General features: G+C 44.9%; 1 long non-coding RNA gene across 1 annotated transcript; it reads left to right on the top strand.

Moving 5' to 3' along the window:
- The first annotated feature begins 278 nt into the window (after positions 1–278).
- On the top strand, positions 279–1,283 carry LOC139837649 (uncharacterized). Its single transcript, XR_011754241.1, has 4 exons — positions 279–408; positions 493–597; positions 663–795; positions 868–1,283. It is a non-coding gene; the product is annotated as an uncharacterized lncRNA (long non-coding RNA).
- Positions 1,284–6,000: the final 4,717 nt, after the last annotated feature.

Raw genomic sequence — 6,000 nt, 5'->3', positions numbered from 1 at the left:
TGGGCGTCCCCAGATAATGAACCCAATTCATCCCTACGGTGGTCACACCGAACAATATGCCCCTCTTACTTTTGGAAGTCGATGGGTACATGCTAAAAAACGGTGGTCCAATAATGTGGCACATGGTTGCTACACAGAATACCACCAACAGTTTGAGGAGCTGCAGGAGACCATGGTTAAATGGGACCCATTTACGGAACACGATGTGTACATTGTCTGGGGTCTTCTTAAACCACACCCACAAATGCTACGAGACATGCGAGATGGACGATGGTGGTTCACACGATGCAACCTACTGTTTATTTGGATGGTTGAGCCATACAACCCAGAGCGTGTCATGCGGCAGTTTGGTCTGCATCAGGATGTTCCTCCACCATCACCAAGACGACTTGTTGCTGATGTTCATACGTAAGTTCACTCACTCTAATAGAAACAATGAATTGCATTTGTATTACTCTATTTCATTATTTAACGAAACTTATTGGATTGTAGACAAGATAATAAAGGCATGAGTTGTTTCGACTGGAGTCAGCGTAATCAAACATGGATTACGAAATGGAATGATGAAGCAGAGTCCAATGGAATACGCGAAAATAGGTAATTATATATTTTAATTCTTCTTATCATCATGTACGTGCTAACGTAATTTATCACTAATGCAGACGGTACCACGGTGAGATATTGGCAGCGTATAATGAATGGTACCGCGCTAGCACACGGACTCTGCTCACCGGTCCCCCACCATCGAGTCCGGCACACCTCACATGGGCCTCAGCTTACCACCGTGACACTTCAGTACTTTCTATATAAATATAATTCAGAAAACTTGTGTTCATAGGCAATATTAATTTTTTTTATTTCATTCAGATTGACGAGTTTAGGCAGATCGCAGAGGATGCCCAGAACACTTTGCAGTTGCGCAGCATGGATAGTTCGGAGGGAAAATCCATGGTAAAACGTATTTTTAATACTGCCATGAAAGGGCTTAGGCGTCTTGGTTGCAGCCGTCACGATGATGTTGTCAGCCGAGCATTCGACATGCCGGAGGCACCGTCGAACAGACTGAGTATGGTACGTGTTAGCCAGCCATCGGCCACACCGACCGTACCAGTTCCCTCTACCTCGCATACATCTAATCCACGACGCGACTCATCACTACTTGAACGATCACAGTCCGCACACATATCTCAACGCCATGGCGCCACACAGGTAATCAACTTGCGTACATACATTCCGTCTGAACTTACAACAATGATACATTTTTTTCCCAATTGTATTAGGATAACGATCATTTTCCGTCATATCCATCTGGACAACGATACTCGTACACAGAAGGCGAGTACTCGCAAAGATTCAACACTCAGGTATGCTCATATTTAATAATTACCTACCAACACGTGATTATTTACATGCGTACTAATAACATGTCGTTCACGTTCGCAGGAATCTGTTGACCCTACGTGGTCAAACATGGGAGCTGGTTTAGGCCACAGTATGCCTCCACTGCGTGGTCGTGACCACATGCAATCGCAATACCCAACTCAGGTTAATTCATGTTAATTACATACATGATTATTGCGTGCATGTTTCTGACGGAGCCATTCAATACGCAGGAATCTTTAGTCCCGACATGGCCCGATATGACGTAGCAACCACAATACTACGGCAACACTTCCCAACAACCTCGCGATGATGTTACCGGGATAGTTGAAGAATTCTTTGGAGGTGCTATTTTCGGCACAGATGCCAGTTTGATTCCCCCAAATCAGGAATCTCCATACATATTTCAGACTCCATCGCCAGCAGATGAGACACGTACAGAGGATGAGGAAAATCAGTACGGCCGAGGTTTGCGTCCACCTCATCCCCCTCGTCCCCGGTTGTCGCCTTCCGGTCCAAGGCCACGGCAGCAACGTCGTCGTCATCGAGAGGAATGATACAAATGGACCTTACTTCTATGTATCATATATTTATCTATGCGCGCGACAGGCATTTAATCTATGTATGAGACATTTTTCTATGTATCTCGGAGACATATTAATATTACTTCCAATAAGTTTAATTTCTAAATTAACTCCAATAATGAAGATGCAACATAAGTAAAAACGTTTAAGATACAACATAATAACTGCAACGAATTTTAAGATACAACGCGAAAGTAAAACTGAAATTAACATACATAGCTAGTACAACAGATCACTCTATTTGCCCTGTGTCCACCGTGGCCATTTTCCGGACTTGTCGCCGTGTTCTTCTGCCGCTTGCGCCTCGGCAGCTCTTTCCCTTAATCTCTTCCTCTCCGCTTCACGGGCCTCTCTGCGCACCTCTTCCTCTGCATACCTACGTGCAGCCTCATCATCAATCCTCTTCTGATTCACCTCACGATTTCGAGCTTGCTCCGCCCTTAATTTTTGTATCTATCTCTCTCTTTCTGCTTTATCATTAGCAATAGCCTTTTCGAAACGCTCTTCCTCATGGAACATTGCCCATGCACGCCGCTATTTTTCCTCCACCTCACGGCGTGCCCAATCCGGCTGCTCCTGGTCTATCCAATGAAACCACATGCAAAGGGGCGGGGGAAACTGCAACACAAATAGTACGGTTAATCAACGAAAATTAATGACATACAAATAATTTTTTTAATCGTGATGTTACAACATACCGCAGGCCTCGAGGACGATGAACTTGTTTGTCTGGGTGGATCATGATCATAGCTCGCGCACATGAAATATTTCATGCCGAACTTATCTGAAAAATCAACCACCTCCTTCACCTTTGCAAGGCGGCCGCACCAACACCTCTCTGCTCTCACCCCCGGTGGCAAGCTTGCATTCTTCCCCTTCATCGGCCTAAAATCCTGGTCCGAGCAAGGCACACTCATACTCACTCCAATATTTTGCGCACGAAGCAGAGACGCGGAGAAGGCAAACTCGATCCTGCTGCTTCGATTTCTATGCGGGGAAGCCGGCTTATATAGCCTTCAATTAGTGTGAGCAGTACCAAAAAGTTAGTGCAGAATGTCTAATTGCTGTATCAGCATAGAACTCCTACGCAAATAAGCTGCTTTCGGTGGTTAATTTGCTGTATCGAGCGAGAATCCCCGACAGCTTTACGTCTCGTCACTGCGAAATCACACCAATGGAAATCAGTGCTGCACAGCCAGATGCTGCCGGCCTGCCTCTCCCGCGCATGCGCGGTCGGCCGATTCCCATCCCGGCCCTGCATGGCGTCGTCGCGGTCGTCGGCCATGTACATGGCGGGGCCTGCAGCCGGATGGGTTGGAGGCAGCCTCCACGTCGACCTGCCGCCGCACCGTGGGGCGGCATGGCCCACCAGCGAAGATGGGCAGCTGACGGCGCACGGCTGACGCTAACGTGCCGCCACGCACAGCGGCGGTGGGCCCCTGCCGCCACACACCCCGGCGGCATCCTCCACGTGTCGCTTGGGGGCTCTGCCGCCACACACAACGTGGTCTTTTTTGTCAATTTTGCTCAGAGGTGGTCCTTTTTGTCAATGAATTGGGGCAGGTGGTCTCTTTTGTCAAAATTTCAGCATAGGGATGCTATCCTCAGCTGTATACTTTAGTGTAGGGGGCTGTTTTAGGATCTAGCAGCAGATACATGCATGCGTTGGTATCGCGCAAAAGCTTGCTTAGTGGGATAATGCGTGCAGAGTGCACATGATAGAGTAATGCATCCAGAAAAGGCTAGGTGTTAGTTTGTAAAGTCTTTATAAAACACAAAGATTGAAAAGGGAGTGCTGCGAGTGATGACCTTGTCGAACAAAGGGTCTACCAGTAGGGATAGTGGCCAGCAGGGTGCTCTCGTTTTGTAATGTATTTCTAATCATGAGTCATGACCCTATTTAAACAATGCTAATCATCTATACAATCATCATGTTAGCACAAACATCGGTCTACAAATACAAAATTGCTGAAGTTCTGAAAAGTTCGCCGAGGTGGTTCGACAAGATCTTTGTTAAGACAAATCTTTTGTTAGTCTTTTATTAACGGGAATAAAATAATTTTTGAATAAATATTATTCTGTGAAAGAAAATATAATTGATAGTACTGCTTGCAGTTTGACGCCCAACCTAATTCGTTGCAGCGCCACCAGCCTTGATGTGAAATGCAAGATAGTTCAGCTGATTGGCTTCTTCTCCCAACACACAACCCTTCATCACACGGCAGTCGCTCATAAATTGATTGATAATTAGGCCGAAGATTATGGACAAAATTATTTCGCTATGGGCAGCGGTCTCCACCAACAGTCCAATATTTTCCCCAATAAATCCTGATCGAGGAGCATCTCCTCAACCAACGGACGATGTAGGAGGCCAGCTGAAGCACCCACAGATAGTATATTGGTAGCTCGCCCCCGGCCGTTCAATACGTGGATCAGTGGATGTCTCATCGACAGCATACGTACTGCAGCAAGCTCTGATGTCCCACCGAAAAACATGACGACCGAGTTGTTCGTAACTAATAATACAGTATACAGGAATGGCGGATCATCTATAGATACCCCTATAATGCAAGCGGACGATCGAAGAGCTGAACTTGTGTATAATGAGGACGTTCTCTGGTTGAGGTGGTGATGCGGTGCGCCCGTTCTTCTGGTGGATTAGGTGCACCCAAGGTTAAAAAGTAAAAACCACAAGTTTAATAAATCTAAAAAGGATTGAGCATAGCGATACAATACATTTTAGCATGTCAGAATGTTTATTTCCGGTTCAATTCCATAACTCTGGAAAAACATGTAAATCGTACCATGAATGCATTTTTTCGAAAAAGGTACCACGAATGCAAGGTAACATCCCAAAATTGGATGTGAATTGGGTCCATTAAAGATATCATAGCCGAATTATTGTTTGTATTTCTTGAGATGTTGATTGAAACCTGCATCCAAAAGTTCCTTTTTTGCAAAAAGATCCTCCAATCTATTAATCATAATCAACAACATTACAACGGTCCGTAGAAGTAACAAATATTACAATGAAGTCGCTGGACCACCTAGCGATGCGATGTCTACAAGAAATGGAGCGATCTAAAGGTGTGACGCCGTCACCGGTTCTCACTATATCCGGGCTAACCTTGTTGTAGAAGATAGTGCGGAAACAAAGTCGTCGTGCTAAACCCCCAAAGGGTCATGCTAAAAGGTCATACCTGCAACCACACAAATGAAGAAAAACGTCGACCAAATCCTAGGAGATCATGCTCTCTTTCAGCACTAGGTGCACCATCAAAATGTGAATATGGAGGGGAACACCTTATTCTAACTTCTAGAGCCCCCGCATCACCATTCTGAAGAAGACACTCGGAATACCATAAAAATGCGGGAACCCTGACGCACCTCTAACGTACAAAGGTGCACTAGAGGTGGTACATATCATCGGCATCTCTGGCGAAGGGGGCATAAACTCTAGTTATCTCTTGAGCACCGTTCCTCTCTTTTTGCCTGGTAAATTTTTGGAATTGGATATTTTGTGTGGGGAGGGCGAGGCATTTAAACCTTGAATGTCATGACCAACAATGTAGAATCGGACCCAGATTGGATAGTCATGTTAAATAAGAGTAGCCAATTCCCTTATATATATAATGATATGATGATAATAAATGATGAATTAGTGCTAGGAGGAACTAGACACTAAATGATATAGTAGAAGCGGGACCTCGGCCTGAGAATTCCAGATATTTGTTCCTGACATGATTTGAACTCTGGTCGTTGGGGTGCGCCACTGCGACCCCAACCACTGGGCTATGCCCACGTCCTCTATGATGATAATAAATAAGGTAAAAAGAACATGTTGCCTCTATCAGCAACAAATTTGAAGGTGAGAGGAGGAGGCACATAAAAAGTCAAGTGTGCAAACAGCATGATACATCTTTTATTCCATTTTTTATCATTTTTCTTTGATTTTTCTTGTTAATAAAATGTTTGTTCTTCTTGCTTGTTACATTGTACTTTCTCCTCTGAAATGAACAAACTTTAATTTCTGCAT

Source organism: Lolium perenne, chromosome 3 (assembly GCF_019359855.2).
Source record: "Lolium perenne isolate Kyuss_39 chromosome 3, Kyuss_2.0, whole genome shotgun sequence".
In the NCBI taxonomy this organism is placed as follows: Eukaryota; Viridiplantae; Streptophyta; class Magnoliopsida; order Poales; family Poaceae; genus Lolium; species Lolium perenne.
The sequence above is the reverse complement of the archived record's forward strand: the minus strand, read 5'-3'. Positions and strand labels throughout refer to the sequence as shown.